Source organism: Podarcis pityusensis, assembly GCF_964106645.2.
Source record: "Podarcis pityusensis genome assembly, chromosome: 3".
Classification (NCBI taxonomy): domain Eukaryota; kingdom Metazoa; phylum Chordata; class Lepidosauria; order Squamata; family Lacertidae; genus Podarcis; species Podarcis pityusensis.
The window spans coordinates 116381150-116396256 of record NC_138026.1 but is presented as its reverse complement, the minus strand read 5'-3'; positions in this window follow the sequence as shown (position 1 = coordinate 116396256).

The following is a 15107-nucleotide window of genomic DNA, read 5'->3' as shown; positions in this document are numbered from 1 at the left end:
ACTGGTGATCTACTCTGGCTGTCGGCGCCCCAGCAGTCCAGGAAGATCTTGATAGGCGACATCTCCCTCTGTGGAAGACGCACACCCCCTTCTTCCTTGCATACCAGCAGGGGAAAGAAGATAGTCAGAAAGTCTTTTACATCTTGTTTATTTCTGACTGTTCAACTCTACAAAAAACATGTCCGATCAGTTCAGTCTCCTCCGAGCAAGTGACACAGACTTCCTTCACATACGCAACAGGAAGGTTGCATATTACACACAGAACAAAGCCCTGTGAATCCTGTGAACTTCCGGGAACATTCTTTCCCACTGCTAGCCACATCATGTGATGTAAACACCAAGCTGCCAGTTTGCAGCTGCGTTGTACTCATATTCCAACATACTCCCCCATATGAATCAACGTTAGCTGCGAAAAAAGCTTCATCCAGAGAAGAAAACAAACAGTTGTTATACACGTAACAATCCCCTGTTGTTTCAGTTCCACCTTTGGAACTACCTGCCACTGGTTTCACCAGTGTAACTTTCTGGATGTCTGTTTTCCAAGGAATGAGTGCTTCTGCATTACCTTGGCTAGGGAAGGTTGTGTTATGCTTAGCAACTCCCAGTTGTGTCTTTGTCTCTGACTTAGACACACCTTTAATCTGGCTTCAGTTGTTAACAATAGTAACACATGCAACAGCTGAGTTAGCAAACTCTTGACTCGACTTCCGGGTTAGCGCCATCGGCAATGGCGGAGTTCCTCTGACCGAGAGGAACCGGCTCCTTGAAAATCGGGTCTTGCCGCCGCAGCAAAGGTGGAGACCCTTCAAAAATCCCAGGCGGAGGAAGCCTGGGAACGTGGGATTCGGCTGACACCAGGAGCTCCTCCCCTACTCGCAGGGAAACCCTTTTTCCGGGATCCGAAGCGACGTGGGGTGAGTGGCATGGTATTTTGAATCGACCGCTACTTTTACGGAGTGAAGCCGCACAGCCGTTGCCGGAGAGCGCTGACTTTTTCCTGTGGACAATTGGACTCTAAACAGGTACCCGTGAGTAAAACGGAAAATTGGATTAAGAAACATTTTAATTTGGCACGGAAGCGGGAAGGTTCTAAACAGGAAGTCCACCTTCCGCTTTTGTAAATAGACTGAAGCAAAAACTTTGCAAGCTAAAGTCTGGAAAGTCGTACATAAAGGTCTAAATTTCCTTCAGTTATAACCACCAAAACCCCTCTTGGAAGCAGGAGAAAAGGGGGGGGGGATTTTAGATTGTTCAAGCCTGCTGGAGAGAGAGTAAAGAAAGATAAATTTCCACCGTCTCAAACCTGGGAACGGGGTGTCAGAGACAGAAATTTTGGGGGAAGTTCATTGACTGTGAATGGAACGTCTTTTGGCAGATAGTTAAAAAAGAGAAACAAATTGATTCCAATGTTGCCTTTTGCATTCAAAAGAAACAAAATATTTGAAAAATGAAAGTAATTTGTTGTTGTTGGACCTGCTTTCAAAAGATGGGTACAAATAGAAATTGTCTCCTCTAGAGGGAGCTTGTTAAATTGTTGCTGGAGTCGATCTGGGGATTTCACAGCTGTGGAGATTAGGATCGTGAGACCAGACTCTGACCTTGAATAAAAATGTGTTTAGAAGAAGTTTTGGTGCTTGCTTTTTGCAAGACAAGCGCTTTGTTGGAGCAGATGCATGAGAAGATGGATTTGATGGCTGTTGCAGTCAAAAACTTTGGACAAACGGCGAATACTCATATAGAAACCATTCAGGAACCAACCCAGGAACCTGTTTTGACAGGGCAAGTGCAAGTGCAGAAGATAATGGAGGAGGTTGCTGTTGAACCTCAAGTAACACAAATGGAGAGACCCGAGGCCCTGCAGGAGCATAAGCCGCTGTTCTTGAAGATTGAATCTAGAGTGGGCCAGGGGGGGTCTGGAGTTGTGGGAGCTCTTAATTTTGGAGGGACTTTGAAACATGCTTTTAAATACTTTCTGGACTACAGTGCTGATTGTGGGGAATGGGACTGTGGGGAATGGGCTGATCTGCTGAGGGGAGATGGAGATATTTTTGGGTTGGAGTCTCCCCGAGACCTACTCCTCAATGAGAAAGGAAAGAAATTAAGAAAAAGATCAACAAAAGACAAGGTAAAGTGCAGGTATAAACAAGAAGAAGATCTGCAGAAGGGACATGGAAAAGACTTAAGAGCCTCGGACACAAGATCACCAGGTTGATGGACTAGATGGAATGGACAGTTAGGACTGACATAACCCGAGACCAGGAAGAAGAGACGTTGGATGAAGATTGGAAGAAAGTTTTAAAAAAATTATTTTGAGAATTAGTGTGAAATTAACGAGTATTGGGGAAAATGTTGGAATGAAACTATTTGGCTTTAGTAGAAATGATATAAGGAGTTATGTATAAATAAGTATTAAGTTTTAAGCTTTAAGGTATTTTATGGCAAGATAAGGTTAAAATTAAAATAAATTAAGGTAAATTGAACGACAGAATATAGTGAAAGATGGAAAGGATTTGCTGAGTTAATTAATAGGTTAGACCGTTAAGATAAATTACTCAACAAAAATTGAGAAAGATGGAAAGAATTTGCTGAAACAATTAATTAAACTAGAATACAAAAAGGGAGGTGTGAGGAGGTCGATGAAACAAGTAAATGAAAGATAAAGATATGGAATATTGGATGTGTGTTTTAATGTTATTGTTCTTTATTGCTGTATTGTTGTATTGGTTTTTATGTGTTTTTTTTCTTCTTTTTTCTTCTTTTTTCCTTTTCTAATGTATTGTAATGTATGTCTTGTTAAATTTTTTGTTGTTTTCTTTTCTTTTTATTCTGCAATTTTTAAAACTTCTAATAAATATCATTTTTTAAAAAAAAGAGTTAGCAAACTCTTGAGAATACCTCTTGGGTGGTACGCCCTTTGTGACTCTCTCAGATCTGCGAATGAAGTGCAAATCCTCCTTGCTGACTGGTTCATCCTCTGGACCTTTTGGAGAACCACGCCCAACAGTAAACAATGGTTCTTTCAATTCTAGTTCAGCCTTAACCTGTGAAGGTCTAGACATTGTGTGTGAACCTCTCTCAATGACTGTGTCAGCAGAACTCTCTGAGCTCTCTGTGTCACTTTCAGTATCAGAATATTCATCTGAACTGTCATTTCGCTTCCATCGGTGACAACCACCTTGGGGAAAATAAAACCCCAAGGTGGTTGTCACCGATGGAAGCGAAAGCTCTGAAAAGGCTCAATATGGAGGCCAAATGGCCGAAATATTGGGAAATTTTGGAACAAGAAGGAGACAAATTGAAATTGCAGAGTTTCGAGAAATCAGATAATGGAGGCATATATTTTGGATAAGAAAATTGGCTTCCAGGTGGAAAAATCAAAACTAGAAACAGAACTGTTAGAACCCAAAACTAAGAATTTGTCAAGAATGTATAACTTGCTGTTGAAATGGAATACTCAGGATGAAACGGTGAAATCTGCTATGATTAAATGGGCACAAGATGTTGGACATAATATTATGTTTGCTGACTGGGAACAGTTATGGACCACAGGTATGAAGTTTACGGCATGTAATGCCCTAAGAGAGAATATTATGAAAATGATATACAGGTGGTACATGACCCCAGTCAAGCTTGCAAAAATCTATCATTTGCCCAACAATAAATGCTGGAAATGTAAAGAAACTGAAGGTACATTCTTTCACCTTTGGTGGACGTGCCCAAAGATTAAGGCTTTCTGGGAAATGATATATAATGAATTGAAAAAGGTATTTAAATATACCTTCTTGAAGAAACCAGAGGCCTTTCTTCTGGGCATAGTCGGCCAATTGGTGCCAAAGAAGGACAGAACTTTTTTTATGTATGCTACAACAGCAGCAAGAATACTCATTGCAAAGTATTGGAAGACACAAGATCTACCCACTTTGGAAGAATGGCAGATGAAGGTGATGGACTATATGGAATTGGCAGAAATGACTGGCAGAATCCGAGACCAGGGAGAAGAGTCGTGGAAGAAGATTGGAAGAAATTTAAAGACTATTTAATAATAATAATAATAAATTTGATTTATATCCCGCCCTCCCCAGCCGAAGCTGGGCTCAGGGCGGCTAACAACAATCAAAATAATCCAACATTCTAAAAACATTCATTATAAAATTAATTAAAATCCTGAAACAATTTTCATCCATGAGTATAGCCACAAGGCAGTGAAGGTAGAAGATCAAGAGAATCACAGTGGAACCTCTGGTTAAGTACTTAATTCGTTCCGGAGGTCCCTTCTTAAGCTGAAACTGTTCTTAACCTGAAGCTCCACTTTAGTTAATGGGGCCTCCTGCTGCCGCTGCGCCACCTGAGCACGATTTCTGTTCTCATCCTGAGGCAAAATTCTTAACCCAAGGTACTATTTCTGTGTTAGGGGAGTTTGTAACCTGAAGCGTATGTAACCTGAAGCATATGTAACCCGAGGTACCACTGTAATGATAATTGAAAACATGGGGGACGACGACGATAAAATACCAGACATTAAAAACTTATATAAACAGGGCTGCCTTTTGATGATGGGAGGGCGTTTCACAGGGCAGGCAGCACTACCGAGAAGGCTCTCTGCCTGGTTCCCTGTAACCTCACTTCTTGCAGTGAGGGAACCACCAGAAGGCCCTCGGAGCTGGACCTCAGTGTCCAGTCTGAACAATGGGGGTGGAGACGCTCCTTCAGGTATACTGGGCCGAGGACGTTAGGGTTTTAAAGGTCAGCACCAACACTTTGAATCGTGCTTGGAAACGTACTGGGAGCCAATGTAGGTCTTTTAAGACCGGTGTTATATGGTCTTGGTGACGACTCCCAGTCACCAGTCTAGCTGCCACATGTGCAGAAACTGCCTTCTTGACTGTTGGACCTGGTTTAACTGGCCATTAGGCAACTTTTAGGAACCACAGGTAGAGTTGAGTGCAGGATGGGGATCAAATGTTGAAGAACTACTACAGGGGAAGAACCATATCTCCCCCTGCCATAGATACTACCCCTCCCCTAACACCACATACATAGGTTAGGAGAACCTGAGATATAAGGCAAAATGTACATGCCCGATCTTCCACATTTCTCTGTGTGAGAGAAACAAGCCTGCCCGCTTCAACCTTTTACTTTCTCTCTCTCTTTAAGAATTTCTGTGGACACCCATGCTTCTACCTTTGAGGTTACAATTTTTTCTCTCTCCGTAGAAAGTGGCTGTAATGTTGTGGAAAACATGTATGTGAAATGTGGCCCTGGTTCAGACCACTGAGTTGTGTCTCCATGCTTATTCCTGGTTCTGGTTGCAACTGGTACTTTTTCATACATGGGAAAGGTGGGTGGAAGAAAGAGGACTAATACGAAAACAGAGACGGTTGATGGCTTAAATTATTTTTAAAAGGAGATGGAAGAGACTTTGCTCAGTGGCTATGATGGTTGAGTGGATCTATAAGGGCTTCTGGGGGTATGAAACCATATTTCCAATCCAGTGAATCTTGACTGCATCGTCAGGTTAATGTACTGTACAGAACAGCAAGGACGAACATGCAAACTGGTGCTGCTTGATAGGGACCTCAGTTATTAGTAAGATCTGAGCCACATTGAAACCATTTTTCCAACTGGGTGAACCGCGAAGGCATTGCCAGATTAATGTACTCTGCCTCAGTTTCCTCTCAGTTGCGTACCATGGTCTCTTGAGGACAGATACAGGAAGGCAATTTATAATTAAATGTATAATGCCTAGGGAGATTTTTTAATACCCGGAGGAGTATAAGACACACCAAAACACATTGCCTCTTCATTTCCATTCAGGTTGGGATACAAGGAGCATCCACCTTGACCTTCTGGGAGATATGAAGACCATATACTTTTTCTATATTGCGTTTGCTCTGCTTACCCTATTCCTCTTTCCCCCCGTTTCCCCATTCTACATTTCCAATTCCCATATACAGTATCTACTTGCACTTGTGCGCTTGTGAACTGGTGGGTTGACAGGACCTGGGGCAGAGCAGCGGGAACTCACCCCACTGCAGGGATTCGAACTGCTGACCTAACAGTCAGCAAGTCCAAGAGGCTCAGTGGTTTAGACCACAGCACCACCCACATCTTTTCCAACTAAACACCAGACTCGCTGAAAAGGCATTGCCATGGAAGAAAGGTGAACAGGTAAATGCTCTTTTCACACTGCGTCTGATTGGACTTACTTGGTGCGAAAAAAGCTTTAAACTCTCAATCTTTCTTCTTGGGCAAAGGCCAATTATCATGCAGGTCAGGGACTGGTAGGGATGCTCTTACATGGTGTCATAGGATAAACTGACTTCCTGTAACATCTCACAACAGCATCCTCACCTTGTCCCTTACAATGGAAATCACGCAGGTTAAATGCACATGTCATACAATTTTGAACCATGGCAGAGGCCTGAGTACACTGGGTACCAGTGGCAGGTTTGTGTGGGGATTGTGGGTTCAAGTTTAAAGTTGGGTTAAAGCTTAAAGTTGGGTATACGTACAGCAAGAAGGGAGGTGGAAGGAGTCTGCCATATTCCTTTCTTGATTTTTTCTTCTCTATTTTTTGCTGATATTGTTATTTATTAGATTTTATCATACCCACGATTCTACTTGAATTCTCTTGTAAGTGGATAGGTAGCTAAAGGTCCTTTGCTGCTCTGTTACTACAGGATTCACTGATGTTTCAGATGAAGAATCTTGCATGTATGGCGATCTGCCAGGGTTCTGTGTGTTGAAGGAATGCCCTCGTGGCTTTAAAGTCATTGGAAATTGTGGAGAAAAGCATTGTTGCTGTTTGTACAGTAAGAATAAAAACCCAGTTTGTAATTTAGATTGTGCCTGATTCTGGACCAACCCAGCACATCCTGTATCCATGAAATGAAAAACTTTGGCCATCTTATTGACTTGTATTGGGAAACCAGGGAGCTGATTAATGCCTATTCTAGAGAGGGGATATTGCCTCCCTGCTTGAAGGAGGCAGTGGTAAGACCACAAGCTCAGAAGCCCTCCCTAGATTCAAAAGATCTAAGTAATTACTGGCTAGTTTCTGCTCTCTCCTTATTACGCAGTGTTCTTGAGTAGATGATCATGGACCAGATCCAGACGTTCTTGGAGGGAAACGATTTTCTAGATCCATTTCAATTGCAGTTGAGACCTGGTTTTGGCACAGAAACTCCCTGTATGCTGATCTCTGTCAGGAGAGAGACAGGGGAAATGTGTCCTTGTTCATTCTCCTCAACCTCTCAGGGTCTTTTGATACCACTGAACATGGTATGCTTCTCAAGGGACTGTCTGAGTTGGGGGTGGGTGGCACTGATTTGTGGTGGTTCTGGTCCAACTTGGATGGATGTTTCCGAAGGGTGATACTTGGGGAGTTTTGGCCAGGGGGTGCTGGGTGTCAATAGCTGAGGTGGCCTCGGAGTACACAAGTGGGTGAGGGAGCCCAGCCAGCCAGCCAGTTTGCCAGCCCTTGGTGTTGGGAACAGGCAGACGAGTGGGAGGCTGGGCAGACAGGCAGGTGCCACGCTGGCCTTTCTTGTCCTTGTCTGGTAGCTGAGTGGCCGGTGCCAAAGGGGAGCCATTCTGCCACACAGGCCTGGTGGCACCAGCTGCTGCCTCCCAAGGTGAATAAGGTGCTGGCCTCACATTCACCTTTGGCCAAGCTCCGTTTGGACACTTAGGCTGGGGGCATCCTCTTGCCAGTCCCCTGTGGGGTGGCGTGAAGAGGCACCTCTCTTTGGAGTGGGCAGGGGACCAAGGCAGTGGATGCCCAGAGTAGACCCAAGGAGAAAACAGAGGAAGCGGACCTATATAGCCTTAAATGCCTTTAAATGACTCAGGACTGCAATACCTCAAATACTGCCTCTCCCCATATGAACCGACCCAAGGGCTGCCAACTTCCTCTGAGGTCCACCTTTGTCTGCCTCCTCCACAAGAGGGTGGTAAGCCAAGAACAGGTCTTTTCTGGGGTGAATTCCCATTTATGGAATGCTCTCCCCAGGCAAAAAAAATAAAAAAAAATAAAAAATGTATCTTTATAAAAAGGTTTTTGCTTTGTTTTTTATGAAAAATAATTTGGAAATGTTGGGTCTGGGGACATAGTTCTTAAGAAGCATAGAGGCAATTTATAAAGATCAGAATGCCAAACTTATAATAAATAATGGATTGACAGAGAGCTTCCAAATTACAAAGGGCACAAGACAGGGCTGCCCACTGTTGCCCTTCTTGTTTATATCGCCCTTATTAGACGTCACCCCAGAACTGGCCCTATTAAACATCTTCCAAGACGACAATGCCCATTTACACCACAAAGAACTCATAACCCACCTACTTTCAGCAGCCAGAAACACCATAACCAGACTCTGGAGAGACCTGTCAGGAGCAAGCATGGACCAATGGTACCAAATAGTATGGGAAACAGCCCTTCTAGAAAAATTAACCAATAAACTGAAACTGACACGGGGACCAACAGAAGAAGATGCCTTTACCCTGGTATGGCTCCCCTTTATCACATACACAGCCCAACAGGACAATGACAATAATCCAGCAACAGCATACAAATCAATATGGCTAACCTGATCCAAAACACCCACCCATCCCACTCACACACGAAAACAAAGATCACCACAGCCAATCCCAAACAAACAACCACACCCTAGGCCAACCCCAACCTCTCTCACCACCAAAGGAACACAAGTGAACAGCACAAGCAACGCTGACACCAAACCCTACTTACATTAAGCATAACACAAACATCGCCACCCGACCCCACCCCCACCCATCTTCCTTCCCTCCACCCCATCATTTTTTCTTCTTCTCCCCCTAATGTCTCAACAACTGAAACAGATTTGTAAAAATGTAACATGGAAAAAATGTGAAAGACATTACACTTACTTCTGTAAAACAAGAAAATCTTAAATAAAAAAACTAAAGTGACAAAAAAAGCAATGTAATATGTGTATGTACAGTATGTAAATAAATAAAAAAAACTATTAAAGATCATCATGTGGGGGGAAATAAAAAATATATAAAAAGGTCTTTGGCTGATAAAACCATACGTGACCTTTGAAATAGGTTTGAGGGAATGGGTTCTGGGTTTTTTTTGTTTTGTTTTGTATTCTCATTTTGTATTTTAATGTTGTAAACCACTCTGTGATCTTCAGATGAAGAATGGTATACACAAGTAGCAAATAAATAATTTTAATTTAATTTAATTGGCTATTCAAACCTAAGCAGAGTTTCATACTAACAGCAAGAAATAAAACCCACTCCTCCCTTGTAGAGTACAGATTTGCCTCTAAGTGAGATACCACTTCTGTCCAGCTCTAAGTTTCAGTCAAATATTTCTCTTTGCATAGTGTCATTTCAAAAGATTAAGAATGGAAAATGTAGAACATGAAAGAAAGCGAAATGGATAGAACCATAAATCTTTGCTCAAAGATGAGGTTACCAACATTAGTGCCTGCTGGACCTCTACTGATACCCAGGAAGTCTTTGAAGACCACGCTCTCTGCCCCTTCAACAAGAGAAGACTTTCCACCTGGAGGTTTAAGTGAAGTGGATTGAGCTCTGAAAATTACAAATGCTCTTCTGCCAGATAACTTTTGCTAAATTTATGTAGAATTAGAAATATTGGTTTAGGGTATTATATATAGATGGCATTTCACTTGCTTTCTCTCTGTGTGTATATGCAGGTGTAGTTCCTGTAAGAAACAGAAGGCAATGTGAGAGGATCCTTGGGGTTTGTTACAAATCCCGATGCGGTGCTCTACTGAAACCTAAAGGAAAATGTGCAGAGAATGTTGTATGCTGCACAGATCTGTAAGTATAAAGCTCCCAGATATTGTGGTGGGTTGGACCTGATGACACTTAGGGTCCCTTCCAGCTCTACCATTCTATGAAAAATACTTGGTAATTAAGGTATTGATTCACTTGCAAGTGAATTGAAGATGGTGTGTTAGAAATATTCTTGCTGGCGGCTTCCACACACATTACACTTGCCCCAGATATTGTCAAGGCAAACAGTTCCTGAAGGTGGTTGTACTTGTGCTTGTTGTTGTGAATAATAATATCAATAGCAATAATACTTTACAGTGGTACCTCGGGTTACATACGCTTCAGGTTACATACGCTTCAGAAATAATGCTTCAGGTTAAGAACTTTGCTTCAGGATGAGAACAGAAACTGTGCTCTAGCAGCGCGGTGGCAGCAGGAGGCCGCATTAGCTAAAGTGGTGCTTCAGGTTAAGAACAGTTTCAGGTTAAGTATGGAGCTCCAAACGAATTAAGTACTTAACCCGAGGTACCACTGTATTTTAAAAATATAACACCACAAATCAGCAACAAATGGAGTAGTGTGCTTGTTCAAGGGCCAGAGGTCAAATTTGACTTTGTCTTTTTCCCCCTTTTTATTCCTTTTCTCTCACAGACCAGTAGACTGAAGGAGGTACCTACATTTGCTCTTACACTCCTGCTCATTGGAATGCAGAATAAAATTGGACCTGTCTGCAGCAAAAGTATCTGTGTGTGCTTCTTCCCTTTCTGCTCATTTTACTTATTTCTCTTAAAAGCCCCGTTCCATGCCCAATAAGCATGGGGCAACCTTGCCTGGTGGCACTGTGGCCCATAAATTGCAGCAAAATCTCCTCTGTGTAATGGGCTCATCGGAAAAAGCTGTCCCATGAGCAATGCCAGATTTACATATAAGCTGAACAAGCCATAGTTTGGGCCCCACTTTCTTGGGGGCCCCCAAAAAAATTAAAGGGGAAAAACTGGATTTACATTTCCAAAATATAAGACAAAAATCAAATAAAATAAAAAGTACATACAGGAACAGTGTTTTGTGTTGTGTAGGCTCCATATTAGGTCCATTAATTACCATATAGCACATATTCAACACAAAAACAGTGACAATTTGTTGTTGACAAAGGACAGCTGGACATATAAAGGGCCCCATTACCTTCAGTAGCTTAGGGCCTCATGAAACCTAAATCAGGCCCTGTGCATGAGCCTTTGCTGTAGAGGGGAAGGGAGAGCCTTTGTAAGGCTGCTTACCCTGGAGCTCACAGCCATTTAGCTTTGAGAACTTCTCTCTTGCCCACCCTTGGGTTAGTGCCTTTACCGAGCAATTTTGGGTTGTTCGTTGACAGGGCCAGAAATGATTTTCTCTTTCAAAAACTGAGACACTTGGTTGTTGTTGTTGTTGTTTTGCCTTTCCCTCAGGGAAATTATGGCTTTCCTTTGTTAGGCAAAAGAACATTGTTTGTGTGAGGGCGGAAATGGCGTTGAGTAGGATCAACATAGTATAGGGGGGAACCCATTAGGGGTCTGAGGGGGTGGATTGACCACAGCAAACCCAAGCATGGGTTCGGTATCTGCTTGCTTGGAGTCTGCACCCTGGTCTTCCAGTGAGACCTCGCTTACCTGGCTTGCACCACAGCAAACTTCAACACTGACCGACTCCCATTGTTCTGGTTTGGAGGGGTTCAAACCCAGCGGAACCATTCTGTCAACATGGAGCTTGTGGGATGATGTACTGGTCCTTTGTTTTTTAAAAAATTCATTTGTATTAAATTTTCCACTTTTACAATCCAATCAAATCACATTAAATATTCCAAATTATACATATACATATCAAATAATCCAAATGTTCTGCCAAATTATCAAATTTTTAATAGGACTTCCCATGCTTCAAGTGCGAGGGTTCTGATCATCTCATATCTTCTTTTCATAGTCATTTCCGGTGGTTCCTCTAAGTCCTCTAGAGCCAGTGTGGTGTAGTGGTTAAGAGCGGTAGACTTGTAATCTGGGGAACTGGGTTCGTGTCTCCACTCCTCCACATGCAGCTGCTGGGTGACCTTGGGCCAGTCACACTTCTCTGAAGTCTCTCAGCCTCACTCACCTCACAGAGTGTTTGTTGTGGGGGAGGAAGGGAAAGGAGAATGTTAGCCGCTTTGAGACTCCTTTGGGTAGTGATAAAGCGGGATATCAAATCCAAACTCTTCTTCTTCTTCTTAATTCTTCCTGGTGTTAACCTTCCTTCTTCCTCAACCTCTTAGTTGTTCCCACAAGCAGGTTGAAATAAGCAATGATGTATTTCTGTGTGGATTTTATGTCTATGATTCCCATCTATAAGTTTGCAGCATCTCCTCACACGCTGGTGTTTCTGCCAAATCAATCCAAAGGTCTTTTCGCTGCTGGCAGCCGCCATCTTCACTCAGTTCCAATGAAATCAAGTCTAAGTGTCTGCTCATTAATTTTCCCAGACTGGTTGTATCAAACATTAGCCTTTCCAGAGGAGGTTTACCAAATCAAACTGGAAATACAAATATTAAAGGCTCACCTCCCCCTATGGCTGTTTGTAATTCTGCAGCTTGGTCTTGACTTCCATCATGGCGGATTTCCAAATTAAAAGTGTGACACAGCTTCCACACAAATTCTAGGAAACTATCCAAAGTTTTTTAACATCTCTCCAGTGGCTAATGAGATCCTGCTTCTGTCTAATCTCAGCAAACTGGAGAATCTTTTATCCTCTTCCAATCAAATCAAAGATCAAAAGCCTTAATTAGATAGTATTATTATTTCCAGACAGTTTATAGTTTTACAGCCATATTTATATCAACAAATACAAAACAATCCAGTCTCGCTTGTTATAGATAATGTAAATGGTTCTTCTGGGGGGACTGTCTCGGGGGCTTTCCAGCCAGTGCCCCCAGACCCTCCTTCTTTACGAAATTGGAGCTGGTTTGTTGGGCATCCGTGGATGAGACTGTGTCTTCCCATACCCCAGGAAGATTTTGGGAGGCTGATTACTCCCATCTCAGCCTCTAATTACCCTGTGGGAGCCGGAGCGATGGAATTTTCAGCCATCTTCCATGGCGCCACAAGCGGAAGTCCTGATGTACTGATCCTTTGACCCAATGTCATGCCAACCCTTGCCCTGCCTGCTGCTGTCAAGAAATATTTGGCCTGATTTTAATCCCATCACCATTGAACAGTCTGGTGATTTGGCTTCTCTCATAAGTCACATCATGCTCTTGCCTGGGCAACTAACTACCTCTATGAGGAACATTATGTTTCTTTATTGCACTGAGATCAAAGAGGTATAAGAAAAGATTGGATGGAGGGAGGGGCTCTCTTGCTACTAAAAAGATGCTGTGAAGCATATCAGCTGCATCCACTCACTCCATACGCAATCAAAATATATGCAATGCTTGCAAACAGAACATGACGACAGAGACGCTTTCTTGGAAGTAAGGTGCAAATCTTTCCTGAACAAGAGAGTTATTCCCCTCCACCCCCCCCCAAAAAAAAGTTATCACTGGTGAAAGGATGGTGGGACCACCCAGGAGTCAAAGCTCAAGAGTCCAAGATCAGGACATGAGCTTCAGCACTGCATGGCAGCTACAACATTGACCCAAGAAATGCCCATGCCCACTCCCCAAACTAGTAAGCTCAAGATATGGTCTGCTCACTCATGGGATGCCTGTGCCTTGCAGGAATGTTGGCCTCGCCAGCACACGCTCCCTTTGCATGGTAGGATCTGTTCCTTTCTATGGATGTTGGAAGTTTCATTGGGTTACTTTAGACAAGGTAAATCGACTAATGAAATTAATTGACCTTGACCTTCAACACAAAAGGTTGATGAGACAACCAACTGTGCCCCAAGGCCCTTCCAATTCCTACACATAGTCTCATAGGCCCTTGCTATATGTTACACACTGTGTCTGGTAGTCTTCATTTGTACCTACATGAATCAGAAGGAGATTGTTTCTATGTTATCTCTGGGGCAGAATTAGAGAAATGTTCCCAGAGTTCTGGCAATGCTGATTTGAGACTGCACTTTATGTTGAAGAATATGAAATCGAGAAGAGAGATTTCTAAATATAGAATGGGGGAAAATGATTGATTATTTGAAGATGCACTGTAAACAAATCACAACATTAGCAGGCCTGATATAAACACGTGCAGTAAGTGACAATTAAGGGAAAAGATCAGGACAAATAAGTAAATAGATTTAAATTGGTTATGCAGTAATGAAAAGATATAAAATATAAAATAAATAACCGCAGAAAGGAGGGGAGAGAGAGGGAGTGCACTGTATATTTTGTACTATGTGTTATCGCTGATGCTGTCCATTTGAGAGCAGCTGGGCCACAGGGGGTGCCAGAAAGAGGTTTATAAAGCACTGTTTGACTGCCTTGGGACTCCACTCTGGATTTGTGTAGATGTTTTGCAAGACAGAAGATATGGATTATTCCTTGGGGATTACTCCTGAAGCATAGCCACAAAGCAGTGAAGGTAGAGGATCAAAGTTTTTCTTCTCCTAGATGGGCTCCCATTCCAGGTTAATGAGCCCCACCTGCCTCACATTTCCTCCAAATAATAATAATAATAATAATAATAATAATAATAATAATAATTTACAACTTCCCTAAACAGGGCTGCCGTTAGATGTCTTCTAAAAGCCAGATGGTTGTATATTTCCTTGACATCTAATGGGAGGGCATTCCACAGGGCAGGCACCACTACCAAGAAGGCTCTCTGCCTGGTTCCCTGTAACCTCACTTCTTGCAGTGAGAGAACCGCCAGAAGGCCCTCGGAGCTGGACCTCAGTGTCCAGTCTGAACAATGGTGGTTAGGGCTTTAAAGGTCAGCACCAACACTTTGAATCGTGCTTGGAAACATACTGTGGGCCAATGTAGGTCTTTTAGGATTGGTGTTATATGGTTTCGGCGACCACTCCCAGTCACCAGTCTAGTTGGCGCATGTGCAGAAACTGCCTGCTTGACTATTGGGCCCAATATTAGTCTTGTCCGCTCAATTCTTTGAAGCTTGCCTACATTCGCAGGGGACAGACAAGTCCCTAATTTACTCTGGGTTTGAGACCCAGAGCTACCCTCACCTGGTTTAGCCAGCCATTAGACGGCTTTTAGGAACCACAGGTAGAGTTGAGTGCAGATAGGGGATCAAATGTTGAAACAAGCCTGTCCTCTTCAACGTTTTATTTTCTCTCTCTCTGTAAGAATTTCTGTGGACACCCATGCTTCTACCTTTGAGGTTACAATTAAATTATTTTTAAAAGGAGATGGAAGAGAC